At 40.6% G+C, this 19,353-nt stretch overlaps 39 non-coding genes across 39 annotated transcripts; all 39 read left to right on the top strand.

The window, feature by feature from the left end:
- The first annotated feature begins 196 nt into the window (after positions 1-196).
- Positions 197-308, top strand: trnal-caa (transfer RNA leucine (anticodon CAA)). The gene is made up of 2 exons: positions 197-234; positions 263-308. It is a non-coding gene; the product is annotated as a tRNA-Leu (tRNA).
- Positions 309-426: 118 nt separating this feature from the next.
- On the top strand, positions 427-538 carry trnal-caa (transfer RNA leucine (anticodon CAA)). The gene is made up of 2 exons: positions 427-464; positions 493-538. It is a non-coding gene; the product is annotated as a tRNA-Leu (tRNA).
- Positions 539-1,107: 569 nt separating this feature from the next.
- On the top strand, positions 1,108-1,219 carry trnal-caa (transfer RNA leucine (anticodon CAA)). Its single transcript has 2 exons — positions 1,108-1,145; positions 1,174-1,219. It is a non-coding gene; the product is annotated as a tRNA-Leu (tRNA).
- Positions 1,220-2,018: 799 nt separating this feature from the next.
- Positions 2,019-2,130, top strand: trnal-caa (transfer RNA leucine (anticodon CAA)). Its single transcript has 2 exons — positions 2,019-2,056; positions 2,085-2,130. It is a non-coding gene; the product is annotated as a tRNA-Leu (tRNA).
- Positions 2,131-2,248: 118 nt separating this feature from the next.
- trnal-caa (transfer RNA leucine (anticodon CAA)) lies at positions 2,249-2,360 on the top strand. Its single transcript has 2 exons — positions 2,249-2,286; positions 2,315-2,360. It is a non-coding gene; the product is annotated as a tRNA-Leu (tRNA).
- A 348-nt stretch (positions 2,361-2,708) lies between these two features.
- Positions 2,709-2,820, top strand: trnal-caa (transfer RNA leucine (anticodon CAA)). Its single transcript has 2 exons — positions 2,709-2,746; positions 2,775-2,820. It is a non-coding gene; the product is annotated as a tRNA-Leu (tRNA).
- Positions 2,821-2,938: 118 nt separating this feature from the next.
- On the top strand, positions 2,939-3,050 carry trnal-caa (transfer RNA leucine (anticodon CAA)). The gene is made up of 2 exons: positions 2,939-2,976; positions 3,005-3,050. It is a non-coding gene; the product is annotated as a tRNA-Leu (tRNA).
- A 577-nt stretch (positions 3,051-3,627) lies between these two features.
- Positions 3,628-3,739, top strand: trnal-caa (transfer RNA leucine (anticodon CAA)). The gene is made up of 2 exons: positions 3,628-3,665; positions 3,694-3,739. It is a non-coding gene; the product is annotated as a tRNA-Leu (tRNA).
- A 118-nt stretch (positions 3,740-3,857) lies between these two features.
- Positions 3,858-3,969, top strand: trnal-caa (transfer RNA leucine (anticodon CAA)). Its single transcript has 2 exons — positions 3,858-3,895; positions 3,924-3,969. It is a non-coding gene; the product is annotated as a tRNA-Leu (tRNA).
- A 118-nt stretch (positions 3,970-4,087) lies between these two features.
- Positions 4,088-4,199, top strand: trnal-caa (transfer RNA leucine (anticodon CAA)). The gene is made up of 2 exons: positions 4,088-4,125; positions 4,154-4,199. It is a non-coding gene; the product is annotated as a tRNA-Leu (tRNA).
- Positions 4,200-4,317: 118 nt separating this feature from the next.
- Positions 4,318-4,429, top strand: trnal-caa (transfer RNA leucine (anticodon CAA)). Its single transcript has 2 exons — positions 4,318-4,355; positions 4,384-4,429. It is a non-coding gene; the product is annotated as a tRNA-Leu (tRNA).
- A 118-nt stretch (positions 4,430-4,547) lies between these two features.
- trnal-caa (transfer RNA leucine (anticodon CAA)) lies at positions 4,548-4,659 on the top strand. The gene is made up of 2 exons: positions 4,548-4,585; positions 4,614-4,659. It is a non-coding gene; the product is annotated as a tRNA-Leu (tRNA).
- Positions 4,660-4,777: 118 nt separating this feature from the next.
- On the top strand, positions 4,778-4,889 carry trnal-caa (transfer RNA leucine (anticodon CAA)). Its single transcript has 2 exons — positions 4,778-4,815; positions 4,844-4,889. It is a non-coding gene; the product is annotated as a tRNA-Leu (tRNA).
- A 1,266-nt stretch (positions 4,890-6,155) lies between these two features.
- Positions 6,156-6,267, top strand: trnal-caa (transfer RNA leucine (anticodon CAA)). Its single transcript has 2 exons — positions 6,156-6,193; positions 6,222-6,267. It is a non-coding gene; the product is annotated as a tRNA-Leu (tRNA).
- Positions 6,268-6,385: 118 nt separating this feature from the next.
- On the top strand, positions 6,386-6,497 carry trnal-caa (transfer RNA leucine (anticodon CAA)). The gene is made up of 2 exons: positions 6,386-6,423; positions 6,452-6,497. It is a non-coding gene; the product is annotated as a tRNA-Leu (tRNA).
- Positions 6,498-7,074: 577 nt separating this feature from the next.
- trnal-caa (transfer RNA leucine (anticodon CAA)) lies at positions 7,075-7,186 on the top strand. Its single transcript has 2 exons — positions 7,075-7,112; positions 7,141-7,186. It is a non-coding gene; the product is annotated as a tRNA-Leu (tRNA).
- A 118-nt stretch (positions 7,187-7,304) lies between these two features.
- Positions 7,305-7,416, top strand: trnal-caa (transfer RNA leucine (anticodon CAA)). The gene is made up of 2 exons: positions 7,305-7,342; positions 7,371-7,416. It is a non-coding gene; the product is annotated as a tRNA-Leu (tRNA).
- A 348-nt stretch (positions 7,417-7,764) lies between these two features.
- trnal-caa (transfer RNA leucine (anticodon CAA)) lies at positions 7,765-7,876 on the top strand. Its single transcript has 2 exons — positions 7,765-7,802; positions 7,831-7,876. It is a non-coding gene; the product is annotated as a tRNA-Leu (tRNA).
- A 577-nt stretch (positions 7,877-8,453) lies between these two features.
- On the top strand, positions 8,454-8,565 carry trnal-caa (transfer RNA leucine (anticodon CAA)). Its single transcript has 2 exons — positions 8,454-8,491; positions 8,520-8,565. It is a non-coding gene; the product is annotated as a tRNA-Leu (tRNA).
- A 118-nt stretch (positions 8,566-8,683) lies between these two features.
- Positions 8,684-8,795, top strand: trnal-caa (transfer RNA leucine (anticodon CAA)). The gene is made up of 2 exons: positions 8,684-8,721; positions 8,750-8,795. It is a non-coding gene; the product is annotated as a tRNA-Leu (tRNA).
- A 1,259-nt stretch (positions 8,796-10,054) lies between these two features.
- On the top strand, positions 10,055-10,166 carry trnal-caa (transfer RNA leucine (anticodon CAA)). The gene is made up of 2 exons: positions 10,055-10,092; positions 10,121-10,166. It is a non-coding gene; the product is annotated as a tRNA-Leu (tRNA).
- Positions 10,167-10,284: 118 nt separating this feature from the next.
- Positions 10,285-10,396, top strand: trnal-caa (transfer RNA leucine (anticodon CAA)). Its single transcript has 2 exons — positions 10,285-10,322; positions 10,351-10,396. It is a non-coding gene; the product is annotated as a tRNA-Leu (tRNA).
- Positions 10,397-10,514: 118 nt separating this feature from the next.
- trnal-caa (transfer RNA leucine (anticodon CAA)) lies at positions 10,515-10,626 on the top strand. Its single transcript has 2 exons — positions 10,515-10,552; positions 10,581-10,626. It is a non-coding gene; the product is annotated as a tRNA-Leu (tRNA).
- Positions 10,627-10,973: 347 nt separating this feature from the next.
- trnal-caa (transfer RNA leucine (anticodon CAA)) lies at positions 10,974-11,085 on the top strand. Its single transcript has 2 exons — positions 10,974-11,011; positions 11,040-11,085. It is a non-coding gene; the product is annotated as a tRNA-Leu (tRNA).
- A 1,036-nt stretch (positions 11,086-12,121) lies between these two features.
- trnal-caa (transfer RNA leucine (anticodon CAA)) lies at positions 12,122-12,233 on the top strand. Its single transcript has 2 exons — positions 12,122-12,159; positions 12,188-12,233. It is a non-coding gene; the product is annotated as a tRNA-Leu (tRNA).
- Positions 12,234-12,351: 118 nt separating this feature from the next.
- Positions 12,352-12,463, top strand: trnal-caa (transfer RNA leucine (anticodon CAA)). Its single transcript has 2 exons — positions 12,352-12,389; positions 12,418-12,463. It is a non-coding gene; the product is annotated as a tRNA-Leu (tRNA).
- Positions 12,464-13,040: 577 nt separating this feature from the next.
- trnal-caa (transfer RNA leucine (anticodon CAA)) lies at positions 13,041-13,152 on the top strand. The gene is made up of 2 exons: positions 13,041-13,078; positions 13,107-13,152. It is a non-coding gene; the product is annotated as a tRNA-Leu (tRNA).
- A 118-nt stretch (positions 13,153-13,270) lies between these two features.
- On the top strand, positions 13,271-13,382 carry trnal-caa (transfer RNA leucine (anticodon CAA)). Its single transcript has 2 exons — positions 13,271-13,308; positions 13,337-13,382. It is a non-coding gene; the product is annotated as a tRNA-Leu (tRNA).
- Positions 13,383-13,730: 348 nt separating this feature from the next.
- On the top strand, positions 13,731-13,842 carry trnal-caa (transfer RNA leucine (anticodon CAA)). The gene is made up of 2 exons: positions 13,731-13,768; positions 13,797-13,842. It is a non-coding gene; the product is annotated as a tRNA-Leu (tRNA).
- A 577-nt stretch (positions 13,843-14,419) lies between these two features.
- On the top strand, positions 14,420-14,531 carry trnal-caa (transfer RNA leucine (anticodon CAA)). The gene is made up of 2 exons: positions 14,420-14,457; positions 14,486-14,531. It is a non-coding gene; the product is annotated as a tRNA-Leu (tRNA).
- Positions 14,532-14,649: 118 nt separating this feature from the next.
- Positions 14,650-14,761, top strand: trnal-caa (transfer RNA leucine (anticodon CAA)). The gene is made up of 2 exons: positions 14,650-14,687; positions 14,716-14,761. It is a non-coding gene; the product is annotated as a tRNA-Leu (tRNA).
- Positions 14,762-16,020: 1,259 nt separating this feature from the next.
- trnal-caa (transfer RNA leucine (anticodon CAA)) lies at positions 16,021-16,132 on the top strand. Its single transcript has 2 exons — positions 16,021-16,058; positions 16,087-16,132. It is a non-coding gene; the product is annotated as a tRNA-Leu (tRNA).
- A 118-nt stretch (positions 16,133-16,250) lies between these two features.
- Positions 16,251-16,362, top strand: trnal-caa (transfer RNA leucine (anticodon CAA)). The gene is made up of 2 exons: positions 16,251-16,288; positions 16,317-16,362. It is a non-coding gene; the product is annotated as a tRNA-Leu (tRNA).
- A 118-nt stretch (positions 16,363-16,480) lies between these two features.
- On the top strand, positions 16,481-16,592 carry trnal-caa (transfer RNA leucine (anticodon CAA)). The gene is made up of 2 exons: positions 16,481-16,518; positions 16,547-16,592. It is a non-coding gene; the product is annotated as a tRNA-Leu (tRNA).
- A 347-nt stretch (positions 16,593-16,939) lies between these two features.
- trnal-caa (transfer RNA leucine (anticodon CAA)) lies at positions 16,940-17,051 on the top strand. The gene is made up of 2 exons: positions 16,940-16,977; positions 17,006-17,051. It is a non-coding gene; the product is annotated as a tRNA-Leu (tRNA).
- Positions 17,052-17,169: 118 nt separating this feature from the next.
- Positions 17,170-17,281, top strand: trnal-caa (transfer RNA leucine (anticodon CAA)). The gene is made up of 2 exons: positions 17,170-17,207; positions 17,236-17,281. It is a non-coding gene; the product is annotated as a tRNA-Leu (tRNA).
- Positions 17,282-17,399: 118 nt separating this feature from the next.
- Positions 17,400-17,511, top strand: trnal-caa (transfer RNA leucine (anticodon CAA)). The gene is made up of 2 exons: positions 17,400-17,437; positions 17,466-17,511. It is a non-coding gene; the product is annotated as a tRNA-Leu (tRNA).
- A 348-nt stretch (positions 17,512-17,859) lies between these two features.
- Positions 17,860-17,971, top strand: trnal-caa (transfer RNA leucine (anticodon CAA)). Its single transcript has 2 exons — positions 17,860-17,897; positions 17,926-17,971. It is a non-coding gene; the product is annotated as a tRNA-Leu (tRNA).
- An 808-nt stretch (positions 17,972-18,779) lies between these two features.
- Positions 18,780-18,891, top strand: trnal-caa (transfer RNA leucine (anticodon CAA)). The gene is made up of 2 exons: positions 18,780-18,817; positions 18,846-18,891. It is a non-coding gene; the product is annotated as a tRNA-Leu (tRNA).
- The last annotated feature ends 462 nt before the right edge of the window (positions 18,892-19,353 follow it).

The following is a 19,353-nucleotide window of genomic DNA, read 5'->3' as shown; positions in this document are numbered from 1 at the left end:
TCAAGGTCTTTCAACCTTTCAAATGTTGAGGATTCAGGTCTCTGAATGGAGGCGTGGGTTCAAATCCCACTTCTGACAAGTAGCTTTTGTAATGAAAACTTGAAAAAATGTGATGTTAATATATCTTATATTATCGTTTGAGTTTTTACCATCATGGACAATCAAAAGACTGAGCATCAGAAAAGCAGCTGTGACTGTCAGAATGGCCGAGTGGTCTAAGGCACCAGACTCAAGGTGCTTCAACCTTCTCAAATGTTGAGGATTCTGGTCTCCGAATGGAGGCGTGGGTTCAAATCCCACTTCTGACAACTAGCTTTTATAATGAAAACTTGAAATAATGTGACGGTAATATATCTTATATTATCTTTTTAGTTTTTACCATCATGGACAATCAAAAGACTGAGCATCAGAAAACCAGTTGTGGCTGTCAGAATGGCCGAGTGGTCTAAGGCGCCAGACTCAAGGTGCTTCAACCTTCTCAAATGTTGAGGATTCTGGTCTCCGAATGGAGGCGTGGGTTCAAATCCCACTTCTGACAACTAGCTTTTATAATGAAAACTTGAATTAATGTGAAGGTAATATATCTTATATTATCTTTTGAGTTTTTACCATCATGGACAATGAAAAGACTGAGCATCAGAAAGCTAGTTGTGAGTGTCAGAATGGCCGAGTAGTCTAAGGCGCCAGACTCAAGGTCTTTCAACCTTTCAAATGTTGAGGATTCAGGTCTCCGAATGGAGGCGTGGGTTCAAATCCCACTTCTGACAAGTAGCTTTTGTAATGAAAAAATGTGATGTTAATATATCTTATATTATCGTTTGAGTTTTTACCATCATGGACAATCAAAAGACTGAGCATCAGAAAAGCAGCTGTGACTGTCAGAATGGCCGAGTGGTCTAAGGCGCCAGACTCAAGGTGCTTCAACCTTCTCAAATGTTGAGGATTCTGGTCGCTGAATGGAGGCGTGGGTTCAAATCCCACTTCTGACAAGTAGCTTTTATATTGAAAACTTGAAATAATGTGACGGTAATATATCTTATATTATCTTTTGAGTTTTTACCATCATGGACAATCAAAAGACTGAGCATCAGAAAACCAGTTGTGGCTGTCAGAATGGCCGAGTGGTCTAAGGCGCCAGACTCAAGGTGCTTCAACCTTCTCAAATGTTGAGGATTCTGGTCTCCGAATGAAGGCGTGGGTTCAAATCCCACTTCTGACAACTAGCTTTTAAAATGAACACTTGAATTAACGTGAAGGTAATGAGTCTTATATTCGTTTTTGAGTATTTACCATCATGAATAATGAAAAGACTGAGCATCAGAACGCTAGTTGTGGCTGTCAGAATGGCCGAGTGGTCTAAGGCGCGAGACTCAAGGTCTTTCAACCTTTCAAATGTTGAGGATTCAGGTCTCTGAATGGAGGCGTGGGTTCAAATCCCACTTCTGACAAGTAGCTTTTGTAATGAAAAAATGTGATGTTAATATATCTTATATTATCTTTTGAGTTTTTACCATCATGGACAATCAAAAGACTGAGCATCAGAAAAGCAGCTGTGACTGTCAGAATGGCCGAGTGGTCTAAGGCGCCAGACTCAAGGTGCTTCAACCTTCTCAAATGTTGAGGATTCTGGTCTCCGAATGGAGGCGTGAGTTCAAATCCCACTTCTGACAAGTAGCTTTGATAATGAAAACTTGAAATAATGTGACGGTAATATATCTTATATTATCTTTTGAGTTTTTACCATCATGGACAATCAAAAGACTGAGCATAAGAAAACCAGTTGTGGCTGTCAGAATGGCCGAGTGGTCTAAGGCGCTAGACTCAAGGTGCTTCAACCTTCTCAAATGTTGAGGATTCTGGTCTGCGAATGGAGGCGTGGGTTCAAATCCCACTTCTGACAAGTAGCTTTTATAATGAAAACTTGAAATAATGTGACGGTAATATATCTTATATTATCTTTTGAGTTTTTACCATCATGGACAATGAAAAGACTGAGCATCAGAAAACCAGTTTTGACTGTCAGAATGGCCGAGTGGTCTAAGGCGCCAGACTCAAGGTGCTTCAACCTTCTCAAATGTTGAGGATTCTGGTCTCCGAATGGAGGCGTGGGTTCAAATCCCACTTCTGACAACTAGCTTTTATAATGAAAACTTGAATTAATGTGAAGGTAATATATCTTATATTATCTTTTGAGTTTTTACCATCATGGACAATGAAAAGACTGAGCATCAGAAAACCAGTTTTGACTGTCAGAATGGCCGAGTGGTCTAAGGCGCCAGACTCAAGGTGCTTCAACCTTCTCAAATGTTGAGGATTCTGGTCTCCGAATGGAGGCGTGGGTTCAAATCCCACTTCTGACAAGTAGCTTTTATAATGAAAACTTGAAAAAATGTGACGGTAATATATCTTATATTATCTTTTGAGTTTTTACCATCATAGACAATCAAAAGACTGAGCATCAGAAAACCAGTTGTGGCTGTCAGAATGTCAGAGTGGTCTAAGGCACCAGACTCAAGGTGCTTCAACCTTCTCAAATGTTGAGGATTCTGGTCTCCGAATGGAGGCGTGGGTTCAAATCCCACTTCTGACAAGTAGCTTTTATAATGAAAACTTGAAATAATGTGACGGTAATATATCTTATATTATCTTTTGAGTTTTTACCATCTCGGACAATCAAAAGACTGAGCATCAGAAAACCAGTTGTGACTGTCAGAATGGCCGAGTGGTCTAAGGCGCCAGACTCAAGGTACTTCAACCTTCTCAAATGTTGAGGATTCTGGTCTCCGAATGGAGGCGTGGGTTCAAATCCCACTTCTGACATGTAGCTTTTGTAATGAAAACTTGAAATAATGTGATGGTAATATATCTTTTATTATCTTTTGAGTTTTTACCATCATGGACAATCAAAAGACTGAGCATCAGAAAAGCAGTTGTGACAGTCAGAATGGCCGAGTGGTCTAAGGCGCCAGACTCAAGGTGCTTCAGCCTTCTCAAATGTTGAGGATTCTGGTCTCCGAATGGAGGCGTGGGTTCAAATCCCACTTCTGACATGTAGCTTTTATAATAAAAACTTGAAATAATGTGACGGTAATATATCTTATATTATCTTTTGAGTTTTTACCATCATGGACAATCAAAAGACTGAGCATCAGAAAACCAGTTGTGACAGTCAGAATGGCTGAGTGGTCTAAGGCGCAAGACTCAAGGTGCTTCAACCTTCTCAAATGTTGAGGATTCTGGTCTCCGAATGGAGGCGTGGGTTCAAATCCCACTTCTGACCTGTAGCTTTTGTAATGAAAACTTATATAATGTGATGGTAATATATCTTATATTATCTTTTGAGTTTTTACCATCATGGACAATCAAAAGACTGAGCATCAGAAAAGCAGCTGTGTCTGTCAGAATGACCGAGTGGTCTAAGGCGCCAAACTCAAGGTGCTTCAACCTTCTCAAATGTTGAGGATTCTGGTCTCCGAATGGAGGCGTGGGTTCAAATCCCACTTCTGACAAGTAGCTTTTGTAATGAAAACTTGAAATAATGTGATGTTAATATATCTTATATTATCTTTTGAGTTTTTACCATCATGGACAATAAAAAGACTGAGCATCAGAAAAGCAGCTGTGACTGTCAGAATGGCCGAGTGGTCTAAGGCGCCAGACTCAAGGTGCTTCAACCTTCTCAAATGTTGAGGATTCTGGTCTCCGAATGGAGGCGTGGGTTCAAATCCCACTTCTGACAAGTAGCTTTTATAATGAAAACTTGAAATAATGTGACGGTAATATATCTTATATTATCTTTTGAGTTTTTACCATCATGGACAATCAAAAGACTGAGCATCAGAAAACCAGCTGTGGCTGTCAGAATGGCCGAGTGGTCTAAGGCGCCAGACTCAAGGTGCTTCAACCTTCTCAAATATTGAGGATTCTGGTCTCCGAATGGAGGCGTGGGTTCAAATCCCACTTCTGACAAGTAGCTTTTGAAATGAAAACTTGAAATAATGTGATGGTAATATATATTATATTATCTTTTGAGTTTTTACCATCATGGACAATCAAAAGACTGAGCATCAGAAAACCAGCTGTGGCTGTCAGAATGGCCGAGTGGTCTAAGGCGCCAGACTCAAGGTGCTTCAACCTTCTCAAATGTTGAGGATTCTGGTCTCCGAATGGAGGCGTGGGTTCAAATCCCACTTCTGACAAGTAGCTTTTGTAATGAAAACTTGAAATAATGTGACGGTAATATATCTTATATTATCTTTTGAGTTTTTACCATCATGGACAATCAAAAGACTGAGCATCAGAAAACCAGTTGTGGCTGTCAGAATGGCCGAGTGGTCTAAGGCGCCAGACTCAAGGTGCTTCAACCTTCTCAAATGTTGAGGATTCTGGTCTCCGAATGGAGGTGTGGGTTCAAATCCCACTTCTGACAAGTAGCTTTTGTAATGAAAACTTGAAATAATGTGATGGTAATATATCTTATATTATCTTTTGAGTTTTTACCATCATGGACAATCAAAAGACTGAGCATCAGAAAACCAGCTGTGGCTGTCAGAATGGCCGAGTGGTCTAAGGCGCCAGACTCAAGGTGCTTCAACCTTCTCAAATGTTGATGATTCTGGTCTCCGAATGGAGGCGTGGGTTCAAATCCCACTTCTGACAAGTAGCTTTTGTAATGAAAACTTGAAATAATGTGATGTTAATATATCTTATATTATCGTTTGAGTTTTTACCATCATGGACAATCAAAAGACTGAGCATCAGAAAAGCAGCTGTGACTGTCAGAATGGCCGAGTGGTCTAAGGCGCCAGACTCAAGGTGCTTCAACCTTCTCAAATGTTGAGGATTCTGGTCTCCGAATGGAGGCGTGGGTTCAAATCCCACTTCTGACAAGTAGCTTTTGTAATGAAAACTTGAAATAATGTGATGGTAATATACCTTATATTATCTTTTGAGTTTTTACCATCATGGACAATCAAAAGACTGAGAATCAGCAAAGCAGTTGTGGCTGTCAGAATGGCCGAGTGGTCTAAGGGGCCAGACTCAAGGTGCTTCAACCTTCTCAAATGTTGAGGATTCTGGTCTCCGAATGGAGGCGTGGGTTCAAATCCCACTTCTGACAAGTAGCTTTTATAATGAAAACTTGAAATAATGTGACGGTAATATATCTTATATTGTCTTTTGAGTGTTTACCATCATGGACAATCAAAAGACTGAGCATCAGAAAAGCAGTTGTGACAGTCAGAATGGCCGAGTGGTCTAAGGAGCCAGACTCAAGGTGCTTCAACCTTCCCAAATGTTGAGGATTCAGGTCTCTGAATGGAGGCGTGGGTTCAAATCCCACTTCTGACAAGTAGCTTTTAAAATGAAAACTTGAATTAATGTGATGGTAATATATCTTATATTATCTTTTGCGTTTTTACCATCATAGACAATGAAAAGACTGAGCTTCAGAAAAGCAGCTGTGACTGTCAGAATGGCCGAGTGGTCTAAGGCGCCCGACTCAAGGTGCTTCAACCTTCTCAAATGTTGAGGATTCTGGTCTCCGAATGGAGGCGTGGGTTCAAATCCCACTTCTGACAAGTAGCGTTTGTAATGAAAACTTGAAATAATGTGAAGGTAATATATCTTATATTATCTTTTGAGTTTTTACCATCATGGACAATCAAAAGACTGAGCATCAGAAAAGCAGCTGTGTCTGTCAGAATGGCCGAGTGGTCTAAGGAGCCAGACTCAAGGTGCTTCAACCTTCTCAAATGTTGAGGATTCTGGTCTCCGAATGGAGGCGTGGGTTCAAATCCCACTTCTGACAAGTAGCTTTTGTAAGGAAAACTTGAAAAAATGTGATGTTAATATATCATATTATCGTTTGAGTTTTTACCATCATGGACAATCAAAAGACTGAGCATCAGAAAAGCAGCTGTGACTGTCAGAATGGCCGAGTGGTCTAAGGCGCCAGACTCAAGGTGCTTCAACCTTCTCAAATGTTGAGGATTCTGGTCGCTGAATGGAGGCGTGGGTTCAAATCCCACTTCTGACAAGTAGCTTTTGTAATGAAAACTTGAAATAATGTGACGGTAATATATCTTATATTATCTTTTGAGTTTTTACCATCATGGACAATCAAAAGACTGAGCATCAGAAAACCAGTTGTGGCTGTCAGAATGGCCGAGTGGTCTAAGGCGCCAGACTCAAGGTGCTTCAACCTTCTCAAATGTTGAGGATTCTGGTCTCCGAATGAAGGCGTGGGTTCAAATCCCACTTCTGACAACTAGCTTTTAAAATGAACACTTGAATTAACGTGAAGGTAATGAATCTTATATTCCTTTTTGAGTTTTTACCATTATGAATAATGAAAAGACTGAGCATCAGAACGCTAGTTGTGACTGTCAGAATGGCCGAGTGGTCTAAGGCGCCAGACTCAAGGTGCTTCAACCTTCTCAAATGTTGAGGATTCTGGTCTCCGAATGGAGGTGTGGGTTCAAATCCCACTTCTGACAACTAGCTTTTATAATGAAAACTTGAATTAATGTGAAGGTAACATATCTTATATTATCATTTGAGTTTTTACCATCATGGACAATGAAAAGACTGAGCATCAGAAAGCTAGCTTTGAGTGTCAGAATGGCCGAGTGGTCTAAGGCGCCAGACTCAAGGTCTTTCAACCTTTCAAATGTTGAGGATTCAGGTCTCTGAATGGAGGCGTGGGTTCAAATCCCACTTCTGACATGTAGCTTTTGTAATGAAAACTTGAAATAATGTGATAGTAATATATCTTATATTATCTTTTGAGTTTTTACCATCATGGACAATCAAAAGACTGAGCATCAGAAAAGCAGCCGTGACTGTCAGAATGGCCGAGTTGTCTAAGGCGCCAGACTCAAGGTTCTTCAACCTTCTCAAATGTTGAGGATTCTGGTCTCCGAATGGAGGCGTGGGTTCAAATCCCACTTCTGACAAATAGCTTTTAAAATGAACACTTGAATTAACGTGAAGGTAATGAATCTTATATTGCCGTTTGAGTTTTTACCATCATGTATAATGAAAAGACTGAGCTTCAGAAAAGCAGCTGTGACTGTCAGAATGGCCGAGTGGTCAAAGGCGCCAGACTCAAGGTGCTTCAACCTTCTCAAATGTAGAGGATTCTGGTCTCCGAATGGAGGCGTGGGTTCAAATCCCACTTCTGACAAGTAGCTTTTGTAATGAAAACTTGAAAAAATGTGATGGTAATATATCTTATATTATCTTTTGAGTTTTTACCATCATGGACAATCAAAAGACTGAGCATCAGAAAAGCAGCTGTGTCTGTCAGAATGGCCGAGTGGTCTAAGGCGCCAGACTCAAGGTGCTTCAACCTTCTCAAATGTTGAGGATTCTGGTCTCCGAATGGAGGCGTGGGTTCAAATCCCACTTCTGACAAGTAGCTTTTGTAATGAAAACTTGAAAAAATGTGATGTTAATATATCTTATATTATCGTTTGAGTTTTTACCATCATGGACAATCAAAAGACTGAGCATCAGAAAAGCAGCTGTGACTGTCAGAATGGCCGAGTGGTCTAAGGCGCCAGACTCAAAGTGCTTCAACCTTCTCAAATGTTGAGGATTCTGGTCTCCGAATGGAGGCGTAGGTTCAAATCCCACTTCTGACAAGTAGCTTTTATAATGAAAACTTGAAATAATGTGACGGTAATATATCTTATATTATCTTTTGAGTTTTTACCATCATGGACAATCAAAAGACTGAGCATCAGAAAACCAGTTGTGGCTGTCAGAATGGCCGAGTGGTCTAAGGCGCCAGACTCAAGGTGCTTCAACCTTCTCAAATGTTGAGGATTCTGGTCTCCGAATGAAGGCGTGGGTTCAAATCCCACTTCTGACAACTAGCTTTTAAAATGAACACTTGAATTAACGTGAAGGTAATGAATCTTATATTCCTTTTTGAGTTTTTACCATCATGAATAATGAAAAGACTGAGCATCAGAACGCTAGTTGTGGCTGTCAGAATGGCCGAGTGGTCTAAGGCGCCAGACTCAAGGTCTTTCAACCTTTCAAATGTTGAGGATTCAGGTCTCCGAATGGAGGCGTGGGTTCAAATCCCACTTCTGACATGTAGCTTTTGTAATGAAAACTTGAAATAATGTGATGGTAATATATCTTATATTATCTTTTGAGTTTTTACCATCATGGACAATCAAAAGACTGAGCATCAGAAAAGCAGCCGTGACTGTCAGAATGGCCGAGTTGTCTAAGGCGCCAGACTCAAGGTTCTTCAACCTTCTCAAATGTTGAGGATTCTGGTCTCCGAATGGAGGCGTGGGTTAAAATCCCACTTCTGACAACTAGCTTTTAAAATGAACACTTGAATTAACGTGAAGGTAATGAATCTTATATTGCCATTTGAGTTTTTACCATCATGTATAATGAAAAGACTGAGCTTCAGAAAAGCAGCTGTGACTGTCAGAATGGCCGAGTGGTCTAAGGCGCCAGACTCAAGGTGCTTCAACCTTCTCAAATGTTGAGGATTCTGGTCTCCGAATGGAGGCGTGGGTTCAAATCCCACTTCTGACAAGTAGCTTTTATAATGAAAACTTGAAATAATGTGACGGTAATATGTCTTATATTATCTTTTGAGTTTTTACCATCATGGACAATCAAAAGACTGAGCATCAGAAAACCAGTTGTGGCTGTCAGAATGGCCGAGTGGTCTAAGGCGCCAGACTCAAGGTGCTTCAACCTTCTCAAATGTTGAGGATTCTGGTCTCCGAATGAAGGCGTGGGTTCAAATCCCACTTCTGACAACTAGCTTTTAAAATGAACACTTGAATTAACGTGAAGGTAATGAGTCTTATATTCCTTTTTGAGTATTTACCATCATGAATAATGAAAAGACTGAGCATCAGAACGCTAGTTGTGGCTGTCAGAATGGCCGAGTGGTCTAAGGCGCGAGACTCAAGGTCTTTCAACCTTTCAAATGTTGAGGATTCAGGTCTCCGAATGGAGGCGTGGGTTCAAATCCCACTTCTGACAAGTAGCTTTTGTAATGAAAAAATGTGATGTTAATATATCTTATATTATCTTTTGAGTTTTTACCATCATGGACAATCAAAAGACTGAGCATCAGAAAAGCAGCTGTGACTGTCAGAATGGCCGAGTGGTCTAAGGCGCCAGACTCAAGGTGCTTCAACCTTCTCAAATGTTGAGGATTCTGGTCTCCGAATGGAGGCGTGAGTTCAAATCCCACTTCTGACAAGTAGCTTTGATAATGAAAACTTGAAATAATGTGACGGTAATATATCTTATATTATCTTTTGAGTTTTTACCATCATGGACAATCAAAAGACTGAGCATCAGAAAACCAGTTGTGGCTGTCAGAATGGCCGAGTGGTCTAAGGCGCCAGACTCAAGGTGCTTCAACCTTCTCAAATGTTCAGGATTCTGGTCTGCGAATGGAGGCGTGGGTTCAAATCCCACTTCTGACAAGTAGCTTTTATAATGAAAACTTGAAATAATGTGACGGTAATATATCTTATATTATCTTTTGAGTTTTTACCATCATGGACAATGAAAAGACTGAGCATCAGAAATCCAGTTTTGACTGTCAGAAGGGCCGAGTGGTCTAAGGCGCCAGACTCAAGGTGCTTCAACACTCTCAAATGTTGAGGATTCTGGTCTCCGAATGGAGGCGTGGGTTCAAATCCCACTTCTGACAAGTAGCTTTTATAATGAAAACTTGAAAAAATGTGACGGTAATATATCTTATATTATCTTTTGAGTTTTTACCATCATAGACAATCAAAAGACTGAGCATCAGTAAACCAGTTGTGGCTGTCAGAATGTCCGAGTGGTCTAAGGCACCAGACTCAAGGTGCTTCAACCTTCTCAAATGTTGAGGATTCTGGTCTCCGAATGGAGGCGTGGGTTCAAATCCCACTTCTGACAAGTAGCTTTTATAATGAAAACTTGAAATAATGTGACGGTAATATATCTTATATTATCTTTTGAGTTTTTACCATCATGGACAATCAAAAGACTGAGCATCAGAAAACCAGTTGTGACTGTCAGAATGGCCGAGTGGTCTAAGGCGCCAGACTCAAGGTGCTTCAACCTTCTCAAATGTTGAGGATTCTGGTCTCCGAATGGAGGCGTGGGTTCAAATCCCACTTCTGACATGTAGCTTTTGTAATGAAAACTTGAAATAATGTGATGGTAATATATCTTATATTATCTTTTGAGTTTTTACCATCATGGACAATCAAAAGACTGAGCATCAGAAAAGCAGTTGTGACAGTCAGAATGGCCGAGTGGTCTAAGGCGCCAGACTCAAGGTGCTTCAGCCTTCTCAAATGTTGAGGATTCTGGTCTCCGAATGGAGGCGTGGGTTCAAATCCCACTTCTGACATTTAGCTTTTATAATAAAAACTTGAAATAATGTGACGGTAATATATCTTATATTATCTTTTGAGTTTTTACCATCATGGACAATCAAAAGACTGAGCATCAGAAAACCAGTTGTGACAGTCAGAATGGCCGAGTGGTCTAAGGCGCCAGACTCAAGGTGCTTCAACCTTCTCAAATGTTGAGGATTCTGGTCTCCGAATGGAGGCGTGGGTTCAAATCCCACTTCTGACATGTAGCTTTTGTAATGAAAACTTATATAATGTGATGGTAATATATCTTATATTATCTTTTGAGTTTTTACCATCATGGACAATCAAAAGACTGAGCATCAGAAAAGCAGCTGTGTCTGTCAGAATGACCGAGTGGTCTAAGGCGCCAAACTCAAGGTGCTTCAACCTTCTCAAATGTTGAGGATTCTGGTCTCCGAATGGAGGCGTGGGTTCAAATCCCACTTCTGACAAGTAGCTTTTGTAATGAAAACTTGAAATAATGTGATGTTAATATATCTTATATTATCTTTTGAGTTTTTACCATCATGGACAATAAAAAGACTGAGCATCAGAAAAGCAGCTGTGACTGTCAGAATGGCCGAGTGGTCTAAGGCGCCAGACTCAAGGTGCTTCAATCTTCTTAAATGTTGAGGATTCTGGTCTCCGAATGGAGGCGTGGGTTCAAATCCCACTTCTGACAAGTAGCTTTTATAATGAAAACTTGAAATAATGTGACGGTAATATATCTTATATTATCTTTTGAGTTTTTACCATCATGGACAATCAAAAGACTGAGCATCAGAAAACCAGTTGTGGCTGTCAGAATGGCCGAGTGGTCTAAGGCGCCAGACTCAAGGTGCTTCAACCTTCTCAAATGTTGAGGATTCAGGTCTCTGAATGGAGGCGTGGGTTCAAATCCCACTTCTGACAAGTAGCTTTTAAAATGAAAACTTGAATTAATGTGATGGTAATATATCTTATATTATCTTTTGCGTTTTTACCATCATAGACAATGAAAAGACTGAGCTTCAGAAAAGCAGCTGTGACTGTCAGAATGGCCGAGTGGTCTAAGGCGCCCGACTCAAGGTGCTTCAACCTTCTCAAATGTTGAGGATTCTGGTCTCCGAATGGAGGCGTGGGTTCAAATCCCACTTCTGACAAGTAGCGTTTGTAATGAAAACTTGAAATAATGTGAAGGTAATATATCTTATATTATCTTTTGAGTTTTTACCATCATGGACAATCAAAAGACTGAGCATCAGAAAAGCAGCTGTGTCTGTCAGAATGGCCGAGTGGTCTAAGGAGCCAGACTCAAGGTGCTTCAACCTTCTCAAATGTTGAGGATTCTGGTCTCCGAATGGAGGCGTGGGTTCAAATCCCACTTCTGACAAGTAGCTTTTGTAATGAAAACTTGAAGAAATGTGATGTTAATATATCATATTATCGTTTGAGTTTTTACCATCATGGACAATCAAAAGACTGAGCATCAGAAAAGCAGCTGTGACTGTCAGAATGGCCGAGTGGTCTAAGGCGCCAGACTCAAGGTGCTTCAACCTTCTCAAATGTTGAGGATTCTGGTCGCTGAATGGAGGCGTGGGTTCAAATCCCACTTCTGACAAGTAGCTTTTATAATGAAAACTTGAAATAATGTGACGGTAATATATCTTATATTATCTTTTGAGTTTTTACCATCATGGACAATCAAAAGACTGAGCATCAGAAAACCAGTTGTGGCTGTCAGAATGGCCGAGTGGTCTAAGGCGCCAGACTCAAGGTGCTTCAACCTTCTCAAATGTTGAGGATTCTGGTCTCCGAATGAAGGCGTGGGTTCAAATCCCACTTCTGACAACTAGCTTTTAAAATGAACACTTGAATTAACGTGAAGGTAATGAATCTTATATTCCTTTTTGAGTTTTTACCATTATGAATAATGAAAAGACTGAGCATCAGAACGCTAGTTGTGACTGTCAGAATGGCCGAGTGGTCTAAGGCGCCAGACTCAAGGTGCTTCAACCTTCTCAAATGTTGAGGATTCTGGTCTCCGAATGGAGGTGTGGGTTCAAATCCCACTTCTGACAACTAGCTTTCATAATGAAAACTTGAATTAATGTGAAGGTAACATATCTTATATTATCATTTGAGTTTTTACCATCATGGACAATGAAAAGACTGAGCATCAGAAAGCTAGCTTTGAGTGTCAGAATGGCCGAGTGGTCTAAGGCGCCAGACTCAAGGTCTTTCAACCTTTCAAATGTTGAGGATTCAGGTCTCTGAATGGAGGCGTGGGTTCAAATCCCACTTCTGACATGTAGCTTTTGTAATGAAAACTTGAAATAATGTGATAGTAATATATCTTATATTATCTTTTGAGTTTTTACCATCATGGACAATCAAAAGACTGAGCATCAGAAAAGCAGCCGTGACTGTCAGAATGGCCGAGTTGTCTAAGGCGCCAGACTCAAGGTTCTTCAACCTTCTCAAATGTTGAGGATTCTGGTCTCCGAATGGAGGCGTGGGTTCAAATCCCACTTCTGACAAATAGCTTTTAAAATGAACACTTGAATTAACGTGAAGGTAATGAATCTTATATTGCCGTTTGAGTTTTTACCATCATGTATAATGAAAAGACTGAGCTTCAGAAAAGCAGCTGTGACTGTCAGAATGGCCGAGTGGTCAAAGGCGCCAGACTCAAGGTGCTTCAACCTTCTCAAATGTAGAGGATTCTGGTCTCCGAATGGAGGCGTGGGTTCAAATCCCACTTCTGACAAGTAGCTTTTGTAATGAAAACTTGAAAAAATGTGATGGTAATATATCTTATATTATCTTTTGAGTTTTTACCATCATGGACAATCAAAAGACTGAGCATCAGAAAAGCAGCTGTGTCTGTCAGAATGGCCGAGTGGTCTAAGGCGCCAGACTCAAGGTGCTTCAACCTTCTCAAATGTTGAGGATTCTGGTCTCCGAATGGAGGCGTGGGTTCAAATCCCACTTCTGACAAGTAGCTTTTGTAATGAAAACTTGAAAAAATGTGATGTTAATATATCTTATATTATCGTTTGAGTTTTTACCATCATGGACAATCAAAAGACTGAGCATCAGAAAAGCAGCTGTGACTGTCAGAATGGCCGAGTGGTCTAAGGCGCCAGACTCAAAGTGCTTCAACCTTCTCAAATGTTGAGGATTCTGGTCTCCGAATGGAGGCGTAGGTTCAAATCCCACTTCTGACAAGTAGCTTTTATAATGAAAACTTGAAATAATGTGACGGTAATATATCTTATATTATCTTTTGAGTTTTTACCATCATGGACAATCAAAAGACTGAGCATCAGAAAACCAGTTGTGGCTGTCAGAATGGCCGAGTGGTCTAAGGCGCCAGACTCAAGGTGCTTCAACCTTCTCAAATGTTGAGGATTCTGGTCTCCGAATGAAGGCGTGGGTTCAAATCCCACTTCTGACAACTAGCTTTTAAAATGAACACTTGAATTAACGTGAAGGTAATGAATCTTATATTCCTTTTTGAGTTTTTACCATCATGAATAATGAAAAGACTGAGCATCAGAACGCTAGTTGTGGCTGTCAGAATGGCCGAGTGGTCTAAGGCGCCAGACTCAAGGTCTTTCAACCTTTCAAATGTTGAGGATTCAGGTCTCCGAATGGAGGCGTGGGTTCAAATCCCACTTCTGACATGTAGCTTTTGTAATGAAAACTTGAAATAATGTGATGGTAATATATCTTATATTATCTTTTGAGTTTTTACCATCATGGACAATCAAAAGACTGAGCATCAGAAAAGCAGCCGTGACTGTCAGAATGGCCGAGTTGTCTAAGGCGCCAGACTCAAGGTTCTTCAACCTTCTCAAATGTTGAGGATTCTGGTCTCCGAATGGAGGCGTGGGTTAAAATCCCACTTCTGACAACTAGCTTTTAAAATGAACACTTGAATTAACGTGAAGGTAATGAATCTTATATTGCCATTTGAGTTTTTACCATCATGTATAATGAAAAGACTGAGCTTCAGAAAAGCAGCTGTGACTGTCAGAATGGCCGAGTGGTCTAAGGCGCCAGACTCAAGGTGCTTCAACCTTCTCAAATGTTGAGGATTCTGGTCTCCGAATGGAGGCGTGGGTTCAAATCCCACTTCTGACAAGTAGCTTTTATAATGAAAACTTGAAATAATGTGACGGTAATATGTCTTATATTATCTTTTGAGTTTTTACCATCATGGACAATCAAAAGACTGAGCATCAGAAAACCAGTTGTGGCTGTCAGAATGGCCGAGTGGTCTAAGGCGCCAGACTCAAGGTGCTTCAACCTTCTCAAATGTTGAGGATTCTGGTCTCCGAATGAAGGCGTGGGTTCAAATCCCACTTCTGACAACTAGCTTTTAAAATGAACACTTGAATTAACGTGAAGGTAATGAGTCTTATATTCCTTTTTGAGTATTTACCATCATGAATAATGAAAAGACTGAGCATCAGAACGCTAGTTGTGGCTGTCAGAATGGCCGAGTGGTCTAAGGCGCGAGACTCAAGGTCTTTCAACCTTTCAAATGTTGAGGATTCAGGTCTCCGAATGGAGGCGTGGGTTCAAATCCCACTTCTGACAAGTAGCTTTTGTAATGAAAAAATGTGATGTTAATATATCTTATATTATCTTTTGAGTTTTTACCATCATGGACAATCAAAAGACTGAGCATCAGAAAAGCAGCTGTGACTGTCAGAATGGCCGAGTGGTCTAAGGCGCCAGACTCAAGGTGCTTCAACCTTCTCAAATGTTGAGGATTCTGGTCTCCGAATGGAGGCGTGAGTTCAAATCCCACTTCTGACAAGTAGCTTTGATAATGAAAACTTGAAATAATGTGACGGTAATATATCTTATATTATCTTTTGAGTTTTTACCATCATGGACAATCAAAAGACTGAGCATCAGAAAACCAGTTGTGGCTGTCAGAATGGCCGAGTGGTCTAAGGCGCCAGACTCAAGGTGCTTCAACCTTCTCAAATGTTCAGGATTCTGGTCTGCGAATGGAGGCGTGGGTTCAAATCCCACTTCTGACAAGTAGCTTTTATAATGAAAACTTGAAATAATGTGACGGTAATATATCTTATATTATCTTTTGAGTTTTTACCATCATGGACAATGAAAAGACTGAGCATCAGAAATCCAGTTTTGACTGTCAGAAGGGCCGAGTGGTCTAAGGCGCCAGACTCAAGGTGCTTCAACACTCTCAAATGTTGAGGATTCTGGTCTCCGAATGGAGGCGTGGGTTCAAATCCCACTTCTGACAAGTAGCTTTTATAATGAAAACTTGAAAAAATGTGACGGTAATATATCTTATATTATCTTTTGAGTTTTTACCATCATAGACAATCAAAAGACTGAGCATCAGAAAACCAGTTGTGGCTGTCAGAATGTCCGAGTGGTCTAAGGCACCAGACTCAAGGTGCTTCAACCTTCTCAAATGTTGAGGATTCTGGTCTCCGAATGGAGGCGTGGGTTCAAATCCCACTTCTGACAAGTAGCTTTTATAATGAAAACTTGAAATAATGTGACGGTAATATATCTTATATTATCTTTTGAGTTTTTACCATCATGGACAATCAAAAGACTGAGCATCAGAAAACCAGTTGTGACTGTCAGAATGGCCGAGTGGTCTAAGGCGCCAGACTCAAGGTGCTTCAACCTTCTCAAATGTTGAGGATTCTGGTCTCCGAATGGAGGCGTGGGTTCAAATCCCACTTCTGACATGTAGCTTTTGTAATGAAAACTTGAAATAATGTGATGGTAATATATCTTATATTATCTTTTGAGTTTTTACCATCATGGACAATCAAAAGACTGAGCATCAGAAAAGCAGTTGTGACAGTCAGAATGGCCGAGTGGTCTAAGGCGCCAGACTCAAGGTGCTTCAGCCTTCTCAAATGTTGAGGATTCTGGTCTCCGAATGGAGGCGTGGGTTCAAATCCCACTTCTGACATGTAGCTTTTATAATAAAAACTTGAAATAATGTGACGGTAATATATCTTATATTATCTTTTGAGTTTTTACCATCATGGACAATCAAAAGACTGAGCATCAGAAAACCAGTTGTGACAGCCAGAATGGCCGAGTGGTCTAAGGCGCCAGACTCAAGGTACTTCAACCTTCTCAAATGTTGAGGATTCTGGTCTCCGAATGGAGGCGTGGGTTCAAATCCCACTTCTGACATGTAGCTTTTGTAATGAAAACTTATATAATGTGATGGTAATATATCTTATATTATCTTTTGAGTTTTTACCATCATGGACAATCAAAAGACTGAGCATCAGAAAAGCAGCTGTGTCTGTCAGAATGACCGAGTGGTCTAAGGCGCCAAACTCAAGGTGCTTCAACCTTCTCAAATGTTGAGGATTCTGGTCTCCGAATGGAGGCGTGGGTTCAAATCCCACTTCTGACAAGTAGCTTTTGTAATGAAAACTTGAAATAATGTGATGTTAATATATCTTATATTATCTTTTGAGTTTTTACCATCATGGACAATAAAAAGACTGAGCATCAGAAAAGCAGCTGTGACTGTCAGAATGGCCGAGTGGTCTAAGGCGCCAGACTCAAGGTGCTTCAACCTTCTCAAATGTTGAGGATTCTGGTCTCCGAATGGAGGCGTGGGTTCAAATCCCACTTCTGACAAGTAGCTTTTATAATGAAAACTTGAAATAATGTGACGGTAATATATCTTATATTATCTTTTGAGTTTTTACCATCATGGACAATCAAAAGACTGAGCATCAGAAAACCAGTTGTGGCTGTCAGAATGGCCGAGTGGTCTAAGGCGCCAGACTCAAGGTGCTTCAGCCTTCTCAAATATTGAGGATTCTGGTCTCCGAATGGAGGCGTGGGTTCAAATCCCACTTCTGACAAGTAGCTTTTGTAATGAAAACTTGAAATAATGTGATGGTAATATATATTATATTATCTTTTGAGTTTTTACCATCATGGACAATCAAAAGACTGAGCATCAGAAGACCAGCTGTGGCTGTCAGAATGGCCGAGTGGTCTAAGGCGCCAGACTCAAGGTGCTTCAACCTTCTCAAATGTTGAGGATTCTGGTCTCCGAATGGAGGCGTGGGTTCAAATCCCACTTCTGACAAGTAGCTTTTGTAATGAAAACTTGAAATAATGTGACGGTAATATATCTTATATTATCTTTTGAGTTTTTACCATCATGGACAATCAAAAGACTGAGCATCAGAAAACCAGTTGTGGCTGTCAGAATGGCCGAGTGGTCTAAGGCGCCAAACTCAAGGTGCTTCAACCTTCTCAAATGTTGAGGATTCTGGTCTCCGAATGGAGGCGTGGGTTCAAATCCCACTTCTGACAAGTAGCTTTTGTAATGAAAACTTGAAATAATGTGATGGTAATATATCTTATATTATCTTTTGAGTTTTTACCATCATGGACAATCAAAAGACTGAGCATCAGAAAACCAGCTGTGGCTGTCAGAATGGCCGAGTGGTCTAAGGCGCCAGACTCAAGGTGCTTCAACCTTCTCAAATGTTGATGATTCTGGTCTCCGAATGGAGGCGTGGGTTCAAATCCCACTTCTGACAAGAATCTTTTGTAATGAAAACTTGAAATATTGTGATGTTAATATATCTTATATTATCGTTTGAGTTTTTACCATCATGGACAATCAAAAGACTGAGCATCAGAAAAGCAGCTGTGACTGTCAGAATGGCCGAGTGGTCTAAGGCGCCAGACTCAAGGTGCTTCAACCTTCTCAAATGTTGAGGATTCTGGTCTCCGAATGGAGGCGTGAGTTCAAATCCCACTTCTGACAAGTAGCTTTTGTAATGAAAACTTGAAATAATGTGATGGTAATATACCTTATATTATCTTTTGAGTTTTTACCATCATGGACAATCAAAAGACTGAGAATCAGAAAAGCAGTTGTGGCTGTCAGAATGGCCGAGTGGTCTAAGGGGCCAGACTCAAGGTGCTTCAACCTTCTCAAATGTTGAGGATTCTGGTCTCCGAATGGAGGCGTGGGTTCAAATCCCACTTCTGACAAGTAGCTTTTATAATGAAAACTTGAAATAATGTGATGGTAATATATCTTATATTGTCTTTTGAGTTTTTACCATCATTGACAATCAAAAGACTGAGCATCAGAAAAGCAGTTGTGACAGTCAGAATGGCCGAGTGGTCTGAGGCGCCAGACTCAAGGTGCTTCAACCTTCTCAAATGTTGAGGATTCAGGTCTCCGAATGGAGGCGTGGGTTCAAATCCCACTTCTGACAAGTAGCGTTTGTAATGAAAACTTGAAATAATGTGAAGGTAATATATCTTATATTATCTTTTGAGTTTTTACCATCATGGACAATCAAAAGACTGAGCATCAGAAAAGCAGCTGTGTCTGTCAGAATGGCCGAGTGGTCTAAGGCGCCAGACTCAAGGTGCTTCTACCTTCTCAAATGTTGAGGATTCTGGTCTCTGAATGGAGGCGTGGGTTCAAATCCCACTTCTGACAAGTAGCTTTTATAATGAAAACTTGAAATAATGTGACGGTAATATGTCTTATATTATCTTTTGAGTTTTTACCATCATGGACAATCAAAAGACTGAGCATCAGAAAACCAGTTGTGGCTGTCAGAATGGCCGAGTGGTCTAAGGCGCCAGACTCAAGGTGCTTCAACCTTCTCAAATGTTGAGGATTCTGGTCTCCGAATGAAGGCGTGGGTTCAAATCCCACTTTTGACAAGGAGCTTTTATAATGAACACTTGAATTAACGTGAAGGTAATGAATCTTATATTACCATTTGAGTTTTTACCATCATGCATAATGAAAAGACTGAGCATCAGAAAAGCAGTTATGACTGTCAGAATGGCCGAGTGGTCTAAGGCGCCAGACTCAAGGTGCTTCAACCCTCTCAAATGTTGAGAATTCTGTTCTCTGAATGGAGGCGTGGGTTCAAATCCCACTTCTGACAAC

This window comes from Pseudorasbora parva, chromosome 15 (genome assembly GCF_024679245.1).
Source record: "Pseudorasbora parva isolate DD20220531a chromosome 15, ASM2467924v1, whole genome shotgun sequence".
NCBI lineage: Eukaryota > Metazoa > Chordata > Actinopteri > Cypriniformes > Gobionidae > Pseudorasbora > Pseudorasbora parva.
Note: the sequence above shows the minus strand (reverse complement) of the source record. Positions and strands in the feature narration are given on the sequence as shown.